This window comes from Dermacentor variabilis, unplaced genomic scaffold, assembly GCF_050947875.1.
Source record: "Dermacentor variabilis isolate Ectoservices unplaced genomic scaffold, ASM5094787v1 scaffold_12, whole genome shotgun sequence".
Taxonomy (NCBI): Eukaryota; Metazoa; Arthropoda; class Arachnida; order Ixodida; family Ixodidae; genus Dermacentor; species Dermacentor variabilis.
In genome coordinates, this window is record NW_027460280.1 from 34,919,748 (window position 1) to 34,935,685 (window position 15,938).

A 15,938-nucleotide genomic window follows, 5' to 3' on the forward strand; every position below is an offset into this window, starting at 1 on the left:
GCACGTTAAAGAAAAACCGAGGTGGCTGAAATTGATTGGCGGATTCTTACACTACGGCGTACTTCATAACCACATTGTTGTTTTTGCACGTGAAACCCTTAAATATATTTAAGCTTAATTACCATGTATTAAAATGCACATTTTCATCTTTTTGTAATAAGTGGAGCTGTTTCCTGGAAAAAGAAAAAAAGAGACGCAGGAGAAAACGATGGCAGAAAAAAAAGAAACGAGATTGGATGTTCTTGTTAATTTTTTGAAAGTTCTAAACATAACATCGATGTTATTAAAATATGCAGGACGATATACGATTGACTACAGGCGCAGTTGTCTTGTTGTAGATGCCATAACATGTCACTTGGCACCTGAGTTACTGCTGGCACCTGTAAATATTTCTGCGAATTACGTAAGCAGTAGACTTCAAGTTACCTCGGGCCTCGTACTATCGTTACTTAGGGAGAAGTACCTTCGCTAAGGACTAAGAATGCCAGTTGGTACTTATAAACATGTGAATATGTCCCCCTTTGTAAGTGTTACAATGCAAATGTATTACAAATGTTACAGTGCTCACAATACATATCTGAATACACGAGAAGAAAGGGGGTTAACCGAGGGGCCCGATTTTTATTAGTCATATAATAAGAAGCCAATAAACAGTGACACCAAGGACAACATAGGGGAAATTACTTGTGCTTAATAAATGAAATTAACAAATTTCATTTATTAAGCACAAGTAATTTCCCCTATGTTGTCCTTGGTGTCAGTGTTTGTTGGCTTCTCATGATATATCTGAATACAGTCACACTTTCGCTTTATGACCTCTTCTCCATTCCTCTCCTCCCAGCCACTACCATCGGAATGATGCAGAAATCGAAACTGCGAACAAGTCCCTCGTGGCAGAACGCCAGAAACATCGAGACACCCATGACGGTTAGAGCGTGGCAGGTTTGATCTGACTAGCTGTAATTGACTGTCATCTATGAAAGGAAAGATGAGCCAGAGCGGTGTAAGTTTGGTTTGATTCCCTGAGACGGACCGGTTTGTTTGCGTAAGATTAAAAATGCTAATAACAAGCAACGCCCATCTTTGTGCTTCCGGGTTATTACGAGTTGTAGTTTGATATAGTTGTGAGATAACGAGATGACATTAGTTATAAGCACTCGGTCCAGTAGAAACAAAATAATTTTCATGAGCGAAGGAACTCCCCTAATATTTTTTTTTCTTTTTTTTAGAGGGCAGACATCTCAGATGCACCATATTTCAATGATATACAGGAGCAGACATGCAACTGAGTTAGATAGATGGCCTCAAGAAGAAAATTTTTGCACTCTTACACAGCATGAAAAGGCTTGATAAGTCCGGATTACTGGTATCGAAAATTTTTCCTCGGTCGTCTTCTTTTTACGAAAAATTCTGTTGGTTTTATTGCACCCTACGCAATCTCTTGCATAGCACATCGTTTTTCTTTTTTTATTGTGACAGCGCTGCCTCTTCGTTTTGCTTTTCTTCTTTTCCTTCGAACGTTTGTATTGCTTATCAATACTCTATAAACAAATCCACTACTGTCTGGGCCACATGTTGGACTGCAGTATTCTGTAAATAAAAATAAATAAAATACACAGTGAAACCATGAATCTCAATCAGTATTCAGCGGCAAGCATAATTAAAGCTCCGTGCTTCTCAACTCTGCAAATGATACACAGCCAAACTTATTATTATTGCTTTTTCCCATGTGTCGTGAACATGAAGAGACAGGACGGACGCAATATGACATACTTCATAAGAGAGTAGAGTAATTTTATGCCAAGTTTCGCAAGAGAGCGTTGGTTACCGCCCTTATTTTCTTTCAGAGACGTTCCTTCTCACTTCTTTGGTACTGCTGATAACATTTCCAACATCATTTGCTGCGTATTGCCGTACTATGTATTATGCCTGCAATAACCTGCTGCTTTCACCGTGCGCTTCTTTCTTTCACGTCGAATTTAGAGCACTCAAGGCGGCGTGCAGCGACGGTGTAATTTAGACAAGGCTTAATGTACTAAGAGAGCGCATAGTAGTCACGCGACTCTTGAAGAAAGAAAATAAAAAAGAAGCTTTGCCTCTGCTATGTCCTGCCAACCTAATACATTCAGCAAATTATGCTTAGAAGAATATAATGATATTTCAAACGGGCGTTACGACAGAAATTTGTTAATATAGCATAGATGCAACAACGCTTTAAGAAAAACATGAACCTAAGAGCTTTAACAACAAGAAGAAAAAGGAATGAAGGAACGTTTCGATGAACTTTCTTTCGTTTCCTTCTTGCCATGGTGCCGTTTGCTTATGTCAGTGCAGTTTTGGGCGCTCTCTCTCCACACACACAGACACACACATATATATATATATATATATATATATATATATATATATATATATATATGTGTGTGTGTGTGTGTGTGTGTGTGTGTGTGTGTGTGTGTCTGTGTTTGTGACACCATTGCGGAAATAACTTGTAGTGTTTAATTGAAATAAAGAAATTACAAATTAATGGAAATGAAAGTGGATGAAAAGAGAACGGGCTACAGGTGGGATACGAACCTATGTCTTCGCATTACGCGTGCGGTGCTCTTACCAATTGAGCTAGCGCGGCGCCGTTTTTCCATCCATTTTCTGGGGTATTCAAGTCTTACTACTAGAACAAATTCAATGATTGTTAGCCAGCGCCACCACTCACGGCCTTGGCGGCGGATGTGGAACATCCTTTCTGCCGCAGGCCTACACGAACTTTTTGGGTGAAGGCAACTGGTCAATAAACCCACACATGCTACCTGAAGGCATCAAAGCTGCCGTATCGAGACCCTTGCTATGTAAAGAACGAGAAGGAAGGAAGCCGCGAGGCCCCATTTTTATTAATGATATTACTTTAATTCCCATTTCTTTATCATTTATTTAACTCGATGAAAAACTGCAAGTAATTTTCCCTATGCGGTGGCATTGTTTGTTGGCTTCTTAAGACATGAATCGTAAAAATCGGGCTCCTCGGCTTCCTTTGTTCTGGTTCATATATATATATATATATATATATATATATATATAGCCGAGGAGCCCGATTTTTACGATTCATGTCTTAAGAAGCCAACAAACAATGCCACCGCATAGGGAAAATTACTTACTTAAATTACTATATTATATAAATTACTATATATATATATATATATATATATATACATTTATCACATCGCAAAGCTAAACGTTAAGCGGTAGAAGTGACGGCCTGGCGGCAAAACCGGAACCACAAAGTCACCAAATGGACATGCGTCTAATGTCGGCCTCTCCCGTTTCAGCGGACCAGAGGAGGTGCTGAGATAGTCGGAGACTAGGTATAGGCACCTGGCTGCTGCGATCCTTTATGGAGCGACCCGCTCCTTCGTGGCACCGCATAAACGAGGAAGCGATTTGTTCTTTCAGTTACTGTTTCTTTTCTTTTTTTCTGTTTTCTCCGCGCATGCGCAAGGAGATACGCTTAAATCTCGACGCGGCGGTGGCTATTGAGTGCCCCGGTCCGGCTAGGACCAGCCACGGCCATTCAGGTGTGCGGGATAAAATTGCGCCAGGCAACTAGCGACAGCGGTGCTTTTGCGTCGCGACTCTGCCATCTCAGTGGCGTCTGGAGGCGCTAAGCGCACATATGCTCCACCCGGCGCTCGCCTGCCTGCTGCTCCAGGAAATGTTGCCGGTGGTCGCGGTTGTGAAACGAAGTGCGCCTCGCACCAGCATCCTCTCCTTCGACTGTGGTGCATCTATGTTTCTAGTTTTTCTTCGCTGTCCTTAGTAGCGCCTTTCACTGCGTGTTTTCCCTGAGCAGCCGGCATTACGGCCCCGTTCTTTCGTGATGGTTGCCCGGAACAACCCGGTGCAGGAAATGCGCTCTTAACAAAATACGAAACCTTGTTCCGCTCGCCCTCCAACCCCAGCCATCTGCCCTCCCCCGTTTATTTATGCTAGTTTTTGCGTGTCGTAGTGACCGCAAGGGGGAAGTAGATTATAGAACCTTACCAAGTAATCACCCACTTAAAAGCTATTTTTTTTTATGTGACGGTAGGAAATGCGTTTGGCGCCGCCTCAACTGAGAAGTACATTGACTGTTCTTCGCGTTTTTATGACGAGAGCACGATTCATGCTAAGTACAGCTGCTGAAAGTGCGGACATAGCTGCGCGCAAAGGAAAAGTCGCCGAGCACCTTCGCAGACGATGTATCAAGCGTGAAAGAAATACGGGATGCAACGATCTAGGCCTACGCGCACAGTCTCTTTTCTTTTGCTTTCTTTTTCCTCTGCAAAAAACAGGTAAGCCGCTGATGGTGTCGGTGCTTCACAAGCCTTTGCTAAAATCTGACAAATGTATGCGCAAAATGTGATTTAAACTGTTCTGTATACTGGAAATGCTGAAATACGGCCTACGACAAAGAAACACATAAAATTGACAAGAACGCTCATGAAAACGCCCGCTTATTTACTCTTACTAACGTTCTTTGCTGTGTTTTAAATTTCCAATTATGTGACTTTACTGGTATCATGGCGGGGCTCCCATACTGTAAACTTGAACCAGTCACGTTTAATGTCAGGTGAATTTATTGATTGATTGATTGATTGATTGATTGATTGATTGATTGATTGATTGATTGATTGATTGATTGATTGATTGATTGATTGATTGATTGATTAGCTTAACTACCTCCAGCTGCTCGAACCCCATGGTCCTCTGTACGTTATTTCCTTCGTTTTCTTTCTTTTCTTTTTTCTTTCATTCTTTCACACGCCTTCTTCCTTCCCCAGTACAGGATCGCAAACCAGAGGTGTTATCTGGTTAAACATCCGGCGTTTGCCTTTATTTCTCTCTATCTCTCTACGCTCACCACGTTAGTCTTGCACTGGTGAACAGTCAACGAACGCTCTTATTCAACATGTGGTACTCTTCTAAAACCCATTTATAACTGCGCGAGCTCGTCTACTTGCGACAGCAACTTTTCGCCAGAAACCAAGAAGAAACACGAACATTAACGGCTTTGACGCAAAGGACGATAGATAATAATATCGGTACAAGAACAACTTTTGCACCACTGAGGAGCAAGAAAGAATGAAAAGGAAGCAGTAAACATAGGAAACTGAGGTGTGACACGTTAAAGCCGCTTTTGAAAACACTTACCCATGTCCGAAGAGAACGAAGAAAGGAAAGTCATGACCAAGCGGCTAGGAATAGATAGGATGAAGCTAAGGCAAAAGAAGAAAGAGCATCGAAATAGTGGAGAAATGCCAAGAATGGCACGGCGGTCACTTTGGGATCAGTGGACGGTTGGGGCGAGCAAAAGAAGGGGGCAGCAGGCGGGGAGCGATCAGCCTCCAGCCGGGACCAAGTTTGCGTCCCTGCGGCAGGTGGACCGGAGAGCGTTAGGCCAGCTCCGGCGCACAGAGATACATCAAGAGGATCCCCACGGTGCCGCTTGTATTTGTTGTAGGCTCTAAGAGCAGCTCTTCAATCTATCGAGAAGGCATTACTGCTCAAGCAAAGACAAGGGTGCCCTGGATGGCATGGATGAGATGGGAAGCCCGAGGACGAGGAGCGCAAAAAAAAGTTACACGCGAGTGGCAAAACGAGGAATCGTAGAGCGGCGCCTGGAGGGTCAGGGGAAAGGAGGAAGAGAAAGAGTTGAAACACTGACTTTTGTAGCGCGTCCAATCGTTTTTCTGCGCCCTTCATCTTCCCGAGCGCCTCGATACTTTCTCGAAGGTTAGAAACTTTCTTTTACAGGGAACGAGAATGGTTGGCATGCAAAAGCTAAAAGGAAGGTCAAGCACCAGCTAAACGCCACTTGAGTGCTTTGAATGGAAAGCCTTTTATTTACGCATTGCTGTGACCACCTACGAACTACGTAAGCTGACGCGAGAAAAAAAGAAAGAAATAAATTGGATACGAGCAAGTAAATGCAAAAGCTTCGAAACATACCAAGCGAAGACTGGCGCCCTCTGGCTTTTCTTCGTTTGTACTTTGGCATACATAGGGGGGTATACTCTTCGCCCCTCTTTTGCGGCCACTGTTATATAGCCGCATTAAGACAAGATAAGAACAAACGCACAAACAAAAAAGGTTGCATGTTCAAATCTCTCCCTGATTTATACTGATGGTGACACAGCGCTGAAACTTGGAGATATATGAACGTGTCAGCAACGTATCGTAAATTTCAACATACACATTTCTACGTTTTAGTTTTGCCTCGACATTTCGGTTCATTCGCAAGAGCACCTCAGGGCATCAGCCTTTCATACATTGCGGTTAGGTAGCACTCATTTAGGACTCTGCTATACTTCGAACAAACACGTGTGGTTAGAATTATGTTCTTCGCATATTTGTTTCATTCAAAAACGCACCTCTGAAAAAAAAAATCAATATTGTTACGTTTAAACTATAAATGAAGTCGGTGGTCTTAATTATTAAATGATCGTATCCGCTCTATATAGAGCAAACGCCATTCTTCCTTTACTTCAGTCGTCTTGGAAAAATACAGCTGCTACAGTTCTCGGAATTTCTTAGATACAACCAAGTATCTATGTTCTAGCGTCAGGCTAGATTATAGCATGCATAACTGCGAATGAGCTTACTGTATAGTTTACTTTGTGTGGTCTTTGCTGCACAAGGCTCTTCACTGAAGGCGATGACGCCCAGTTCCGCCAGGTGGCCGGAAAAGAATGCAGACGCACTGCCTTTTGTGTTTTTCTTTCGGTATCGCATCGGAAAAAGTTTAACCGTCGGTGCAAAAACCAGAATGCAAATTTGAAGGAATCCAGGAACCACTGACGCGCCTCTCATCACGCGGCACCTGCATCGTAGGCGGCGTTTACCGAAATGCGCGTCGCATTAGTGCGGCTTGTTTCAGAAATGCGTTTATATACACGTATGAAGAAGCGTTAAGAGAAAGAGAGGACCACCTTCTTGGAAGTCCGCGCGCTCGAGTTAGAAAAAAAGAGAGAAAAAAGTGCACGATAACTGTAAAAGGAACGTCCCATTAAGGACTGCACCTCGCACAAACGCTACATGTGCGAGCCAGTTTCTTTCCCGCCATTAATTCTTGCGCGGTGGCTGATCTTGCTTTCCATGCGGCGCCCCTCGCGGTTCCCCCAAGGGCGTGTTGCGCAAACGCCAACACAACCACGCGCGTTCATTAGGGCGTTAATGTGCGCTTTCTCTTCTGCATGCCTGCATTGCTTACTCGTCCGTCGCGCGCTATAGGGCTTCTTAATTCTGTACAGTGGCTCCGCCGACAAGTATGGAAAGCGAAGTGGAAAAAGAATGATTAAAAAGAGGTTAAAAAATTACTTAACAGACGAAAACACCGGATTTAAGCCTAAACCTGCACATGTTTTCTTTTGCTTTTTTCTCCGTATGGTTGGCGGTGCAGGCTGTCTTTTCTTATTTCGCTGGCTATTTTGCAGGGGTGAAGTTGCCACTGCTATGCTATCGCTGCTGAGTGGGTTTGATGCTACGGCACGACATGATGCAGTGTTTCCTAACACTTTCATTTCACGAACTCGAAGCTCACAAACGCAGTAAGGGAAGCTCCGCTGGTGCGCGAGATCTCACCGGCATACGTCAGAGGGAATGGTGCGAAAATAAAAACATGGGAGTGAGGACGAGAAGATGAAATGTAATAAAGCGTAAAAACATTCAAATGTAAATGGTTAGGATAAAACTATTGACGATAACAAAGGCAACACGGTTAATCTGGAGACAAAAGTCGATCGCGCTCACTTGAAAACGCTGCGCAGTGCCCTGCATTGCCGTTCGATTCGCAGTCTTCTCAGGAACTCTTCTGCCGCCCTCGGAGCGAACAGAGCGGCAGATACAGGTATTTGGTATTGGAGCCACGAAAGAAGTCGTTGAATGACACGAGAACCACCGCTGGTTCGGTGCTGCAGTGAACTAATTCGGGAAACAAACGTAGTAGTGAGTATTCACGGGATGTCGCCCCCTACTCGCTGCGCATAGGCTACCCGCCGAATGCTAGCCTGCGCTGAATTCCCTATTCGAGGTGAAAAGAATATGAATGAATAGAATTTGTTGACAGGAAAGACAGAGAGGTCGACCTGAGCTAGTGCGCTCGAGTCTGCTACTCTGCACTGGGGAAGAGGGAAGGGGAATGAAAGAACCTTGGCAAAGGTGCCTACGCGGTCATGGCTCACCTGTTGAATCATTTGTGTACGCGTATACCTGCATTAAACTTGGCACAGTTGCTTAGATTAGCGTTCAGGTTGACTATTGCTGGTTACATCACTAAGCTCCTTCCTTCAGCAACATCGAGAAATGCAGAAATGAAGAAATAAAAGAGGCAAGGAGAGGCTTCAAAACGAACGATAACACAAAGGCTAAGGACGTTTGGTGGCGTGCATATTCTGGGCTATTTCTATCGATATTTTGGCGATGTGTTCGTCTCGATAGGTGGATGAGCAAGAAAAAAAATGAAACAAAGAAAAAGTCCAGTATGTCCCGCAGAGTATCGCACGCGCGACCTCGCGCTCAGCAGAATGACGTCATAGCCAGTGAGCCACGAGGGTGGGTAAACTGACTGATTATGTTCATTGGTGACGGCATCGTTTATGGCACGACGCGACGCGATAAATAGGCCATTTCGCGTGGGGTCCATTAAACGATCATGCAGTTACCACTTGGGCACTCTAAACTTTACATCACGGTTTCTTTTCCCGATCAGGCAAATAACACTTGCATATTTGCTGACTAATGGCGGCGTTTTTAGTGCGGCTTATCTCGTGCACAATACCAGCCTTACAATGTCCCACAAAAATTGACAGAGGGAATTATCATGAGGGAACTATGGCTTATATAGTGTCTTCGAAAACTTCAACTATGGTGGTTCAGCCAGCATTGAAGGGTTACTACATGAATTTGCCTAAAATTTGCTCTTCTGTCTTCAGACAGTTTTGTGTCCTGGAAAGTTGATTATTTTCGAGAAAACATTGCGTGATAAAGATGATTACGCATGCGGGCAGAGACTCATTACCTTGCTGTGTTTAGAAAAGTACGAGTGCTTTGGAAGTTTAGAAAGGCAAAGCGTAGTAAATAACTTTAGAGGAGAGCCTTTGAAATCATGAAGACAATGGAAAAATGCATGTACTAACCGTCAGGTACGTATCAAAACGATTGGAGGGCTAGAGTTCCATCTAGTAATTTTTGTAGAAAACTCCATAGAATTTTCTGCAATAATTACTAGAAGGAACTCTGTCGCGGTTGTGTACAAGAGCTGCAGCTCGGCGGTTCAGCCAACATGAGAATGAATGATGGGTATTACATGGACTTTGTCGTGCCTACTTTAAAGGTACGCTAACGATAAGAAGTAAATGCATTTTTACACTGATAATGTATTCTTTAAAAACTCTATTTTCTTTGAATTCGCGCTAATGTGTGTTGATTATAAGAAGAGAAAACGGAGCTCAAAGTTTTACTTTTTTTTAGTTTCGTGTCGAAACCTCCCAGTCGGGACGTCAGTGTGACGTCATAAATTTCAAGGCATATTGCCGTATTTTGGATCCCCAATGTGATGCTCAGTAAAATAATTTAAAACTTCCTAAGTTCAGTATTTGGTTCTTTTAGAATTCAGCGTAGTGCATCTTTAACTGTAAATAGTTTACTAGGCCCGCGCAGGCCCTCTCGAAAGCCATGACCTCACGACGAGCTGGTCCAAAAACTTCATCGACGGCGGATGCATCCGTTTTCATGTTTGCGTCTTTTCTGGCTATCCGAGCTCGTTCTCGAGCTAGGAGTGGCTTTCTTGGTTTTGCGGAGTGGTAATGCCAATTAACTACGTCAAAGGCACCTTCATGACAATAACACAAAAGAAAAACCCTCTGTTCTTCCCTTATTCAGCCAACAATAATTTTGGCTTTGGACTTTATATATAATGCCTTGGACTCTATATAAAGAAAACAATCTTTCCTGGAAAACTGATGTGGATACTGTCGCGGTCACATGTCTTCGTAAGTTGTTTTTCTTGAGACGCTCATTAAAACTCTCCACACCAGTGGTGCGTTTTCTGGCATACAGGGCGTCCCAGCTAACTTTACCCAGAGTTTAAAAATATTCGAATGCCAGGTAGCTGGATAGAGCCAAGGCAATGTTGTTTGCCGTCGCTTGGAGATACTCAGATTATATTTTTTTGCATCCGCCTAATTACATAATTAGTCCTAATTAATCAATCAACTTCTAAAATATTATAATTAGATGAAAACTGTCAATGAGAAAATTGAAGAGCTACATGAAAAACTCCCGATACAGCTTTCTGTTGCTCAATACGTGCTACATAAAGGTTTTTTTCTGAGCGTGAAAGAAGCCCGCGAATGCACGCAAAGTGCTTCCAGTGGCCAGTCACGCGGCAATTTTGCGTGCATTTGCGGGTTTCTTGCGTTGTTGCCTTGCACGGAGAATAGAGAGCTTTAGTTTGGGGGACGCAAGCGGCTTGCGCACGCAAGAACTAGGGGCCACGGTACTGCGCATGCGCAGCCCCGCATGCGCAGTACCGTGGCCCCTAGTTCTTGCGTGCGCAAGCCGCTTGCGTCCCCCAAACTAAAGCTCTCTAATAACTAAAACAAAAAAAAAACCGTTTTCATCGCCATCGGCAGTCGACGCAACTCAGGTCAAGAAAAGAACACCTTCTGGCTCGCATATGCATGTCACAGATTGAGTGCACAATTATTAGCAAATATTTTCTCTAGAATGTGTGGCCTAAGAAACATTACTTAGTTCCCATCGGTGCAACGTAATTTAATCCTAAGAACATTTTTAATGTATTGGCAAGGGCGGGGGCAAATAGCGGACGAAACGTGATTCTCCGATCAGTGCTGCACAGTTTCATTTTTCCATCGGCTCTAGCCGTCGGGCTGCACGGCTAATTGTTTCAGTCACGGAACGCTCTTCCTGCGCTGTAGACAGGGAGGGAATTATCGAACATTTTATAGTTCCGTGAAAGATAAGAAACGAGAGGCATTCATTTTAGTACAGGGGGATGTTTTGTGATCACTTAGCACAAGTAGCCTCTCCGTGCTACAGAAATAAAAACAAACACTTTAAAAGCTCACCACCGCATACGCCTCCAAGAATGGTGGCAATAAAGAAAGGCTCGCGTGCTTGCTCGCATTATCACACACAGAGAGTTTCCTGCTCTGGCGCAGAGAAGGTATCGCTCTTCGTGCCGGCTGTGTTAGCCTAAAGTTGGATAATGACTTTGTTCGCAGTGCTGTGGCATTTTTCGTTGAAGCGGCTGCGGACTGAATCGCAGTTCCAAGATAACATACCACTGCGAATGTGCGAGTGTGCGTTTTTTTTCTTTCTTCTTTGTCTTTGTTTGTCTTCTTTGTCTTTGCCTGTACTCGATTTGAAAGCGGGGCGTCTGACATCATCATTTACAAGCTTCGATGCTAAAGCGTGTTCTTCATTGTGCCGTGACATGGTTCCATTTTTAACGATGAAATCGCGCAGAAAGTATTCGAGTACGAGTTTGTTTTTTTACAGCACTTAAGGGTAATGTCGATATATTATTCCGCCGCTTATATATAGCGTCTACATATAGACTTCCGCCTGGTGGGGAGCGCTGCAAACGGTAGCAGTGCGGGGCTAGACTAGCAGGAAAAAGAAAGTTGCCACACCGACAGCATTCAGGCCATGACAAATCCTTTTTGTGAACTGGGCCATCTTCACGGGGTGGAGTTCAATAGAACAAAGTGAGACAAAGCGCTATGTCACAAGACACATCAACATCGCGCCCACTGCGAATCCCTCAATGACGTATAACCTCTTTCTGTAGGTTGCGTAAAGGCAGTTAGTATAAGTGCCTCCGACGCTCGGGCAATAAATGTCCTCGCTTCACGGTTTAGCTTTATATGGCGCTATTTGTGGGGCACTGGTATATCTTTGTTGTTTTCTTTAATAGTTCTCGTTCTCTTTCTCGTTCTCTTTTGTTCTGTAACATTCTTAATGAAAATAATATTTATGTTGAACAGATCTCAAAGGCGATACTGATTACTAACTTTAATTATTTGAAACTGTTAAGTGATTAATATTGTGACTTGTTTTCTTTTTCTTTTTTCTTCTTTGTTTCTTTTTTTTCATTTACTCCTTATTTTCTTTTTTTTTTCTTTCTTTTCTTCCTTTTTTTTTAACGATGGTGTATCTGCGTATGACATCCTCCAGTGCACTACATCTGCAGGCTTGGAGTGTCGCCTGATACCGGCGAAAGATGCCGAGAGCTAGTGGGGCTATACTAATCAAGGTACAACCAAATTAGGAAGGCCCACTAAGCTTGAACAAAGACACTCCCTCCCCAGAACAGGAATTGGCCTCCCTGGTGCAGTATTCGGCGACAACCTCCCTAATGAAATGATCTCCTCAAAGAAATGGCCCTCAGTCCCCAGTGGCTGCGGAGCGTCTGACCAAGGCGGCGGTCAGACTTGCAACGCAGCAGAGGGTGCTAAGAATATCTGGGTCCGGACAGGCCGCCAATGGAAACTTACTCTTGCAACGTTTAACACCCGAACCCTCTCGAGTGAGGCAAGCTTAGCAGGACTCTTCGAAGAACTATCAGACATTGTTTGAGATATAATAGGCCTTAGTGAGATTAGAAGACCTGGTGAGGCTTACACATTGCTGAATAACGGCCATGTTCTCTGCTATAGAGGTCTCCCGGATAAGAAGCAATACGGGGTGGGATTCCTAATCCATAAAGACGTAGCAGGCAACATTGACAAATTTTACAGCATCAACGAGAGGGTAGCAGTAGTCGTAATCAAACTTAATAAAAGGTATAGATTAAAGGTAGTACAAATCTACGCTCCAACGTCCAGTAACGACGAGGAGGAAGTAGATCAGTTTTATGAAGATGTTCAATTAGCGATTAGAAAAGTGCAAACGTGGTAAACAGTAGTAATGGGGGACTTCAATGCAAAAGTGGGGAAAAAGCAGGTGGGTGAACAGGCAATTGGCAACTACGGTGTCGATTCTAGAAACGCTAGAGGCGAGATGCTGGTAGAATTCGCAGCAAGGAATGAGCTGAGAATAATGAATACTTTTTTCAGGAAACGTAGCAACAGAAAATGGACTTGGAAAAGCACTAATCCCAGCATAGTGCAGGATGTTCAAGTAGTAGGTAGGATAAAATGTAGTGACCATATGATCATAGGTCAGTGAGGGCTAGGATCCACCTGAATTTAAACAGAGAAAGAGTAGAATTGGTCAAGAAAGAACAGGTCAACTTAGAGGCAGTAAGGGTAAAAGCAGGCAAATTTAGGCTGGTACTTGCAAACTAATATGCAGCCTTAGAACAGAAACATGATGATGTTGACATAGAGGTAATGAATCGAACCGTAACGAGGCTGGCTTCAGAGGCAGCAATTGAAGTAGGAGGCAAGGCACCAAGGCAACCAGTAGGCAAACTCTCCCAAAGTAACAATGGACCTAATAAAGAAACGACGAAGAATGAAAGTGTCCAACTCAAGAGATAAGATAGAATTCGCGGAATTGTCAAAACTTATCAACAAGGCGACAATAAGTGATATTAGTAACTATAACGTGAGAAAGACTGAAGAAGCCGTAAAAAATGGACGCAGCCTGAAATCAGTGAGGACAAACAAAAACTTGACACAGGACAAACCAAGATGTATTCGCTAAAAGATAAGCAGGGTAATATCATCAGCAATCTGGAAGATATAGTAAAAGCAGCAGAAGAATTCTATACTGACCTTTACAGTACCCAGACGACTCTGGAGCGCTCTATTCAAAATAATAATGAACAGTATACAGAAACTCCTCCTATAACTCGAGATGAGGTCAGAAAGACCTTGCAAGGCATGAAACGGGGAAAAGCGGCAGGAGAAGATGGAATACCAGTCGATTTAATCAAAGATGGAGGAGACATAATGCTAGGAAAACTGGTGGCTCTCTATACGAAGTGTCTATTGACTGCAAGAGTCCCAGAAAACTGGAAGAATGCAAACATTGTACTAATCCACAAAAAGGGCGGCGTTAAAGAACTAAAAAATTATAGGCCCATTAGCTTACTCCCAGTATTATATAAAATATTTACCAAAATAATCTCCAACAGAATAAGGACAACACTGGAATTTAGTCAACCAAGGGAGCAGGCTGGCTTCAGGAAAGGTTCCTCTACAATGGATCACATCCATGTCATTAACCAGGTTATCGAGAAATCCGCAGAGTACAATAAACCTCTCTATATGGCTTTCATAGATTACGAAAAAGCATTTGACTCAGTGGAGATATCAGCAGTCATAAAGGCATTGCGTAATCAAGGACTACAGACCGCTTACGTAAATACCCTAGAAAATATCTACAGAGATTCCACAGCCACCTTAATTCTACACAGGAAAAGTAGGAAGATACCTATAAAGAAAGGAGTCAGACAAGGAGACACAATCTCTCCAATGCTATTCACTGCATGCTTAGAAGAAGTATTCAAGCTGTTAAACTGGGAAGGTTTATGAGTAAAGATCGACGGCGAATACCTCAACAACCTTCGGTTTGCCGATGACATTGTTCTATTCAGCAACAATGCAGACGAGTTACCACAAATGATTGAGGACCTTAACAGGGAAAGTATAAGAGTGGGACTGAAGATTAATATGCAGAAGACAAAGATAATGATAAATAACCTGGCAATGGAACAAGATTTCAAGATCGCAGGTCAACCTCTAGAGTCTGTGGAGAAGTATGTTTACCTAGGTCAACAAATCACAGGGAACCCGGACCATGAGAAGGAAATTCACAGAAGAATAAAAATGGGTTGGATCGCATACGCTAGACATCGTGAGCTCCTGAATGGGAGCTTACCGTTATCATTGAAAAAGAAAGTATAGAATCAGTGCATTTTACCGGTGCTGACATACGGCGCAGAGACTTAAAGGCTGACAAAGAAGCTTGAGAGCAATTTAAGGACCGCGCAAAGAACGATGGAACGAAGAATGCTAGGTATAACTTTAAGAGGCAGAAAGAGAGCAGTTTGGATCAGAGAACAAACGGGCGTAGACGATATTCTAATAGACACTAAGAGAAAAAATGGCGCTGGGCAGGTCATGTAATGCGCAGACTAGATAACCGTTGGACCATCAGGGTAAGAGAATGGGTACCAAGAGAAGGGAAGCGCAGTAGAGGACGGCAGAAGACTAGATGGAGTCACGAAATTAGGAAATTTGCTGGTGCTATTTGGAGTCGGTTGGCGCAGGACAGGGGTAATTGGAGATCGCAGGGAGAGGCCTTCGTCCGTCAGTGGACGTGAATAGGCTGATGATGATGATGATGATGATCATGATGATGATGATGATTGTGACTTGTTTTGCAAGTCAGTGTTACACATTACCGCCATTTATGAATGCTTGTACTCTTCGTTTAATGAAACTAGTACATTATACCATGAAGGTGTCTACTTTACATGACTCTTTTATTTATTTTTACTCTGTCTCTTTTTTGACCTCACTGTCAATCAGTCTTCGAATAATTATCGGTGCTGCTCCAAAATTTTTTTGTGCAATGCACCTATCAGAATAACATGTGACAACAGGCGTAGGGTGGTTTGCAAGCAGTAGAAAGGAGGTTCTTGCTCAGCGTACGCTCTTTGTGATATTGTAAATGTGTACCATGAAGAGAAATAAATCTGTATGTGTATCTGCGTTTACTATAAAAAAACAAGGCCGCACTTCAGCTGAGCTTATCAGCAGAGCCTATTTCTTTAAGGCTACGTGAACGCCAATGGCTGCCTTTTTTCGAGGCAGATTGTTGGGGGGTTTCTTGAGAAATGATTCGGAGAGGGAACTTTCTTTTAACCCCCACACATCATGAGTTAGCCCTAGGTACCAGAAAAGGACAGGTCGGTCGCCCATTGCTTTATT

At 43.3% G+C, this 15,938-nt stretch overlaps 1 protein-coding gene across 1 annotated transcript in view; it reads left to right on the forward strand.

Moving 5' to 3' along the window:
* Window positions 1-15,938, forward strand: part of LOC142566232 (cell adhesion molecule Dscam1-like) — a 706,104-nt gene that overhangs the window by 458,976 nt on the left and 231,190 nt on the right. The gene's annotated exons all lie outside the window — the stretch shown is intronic.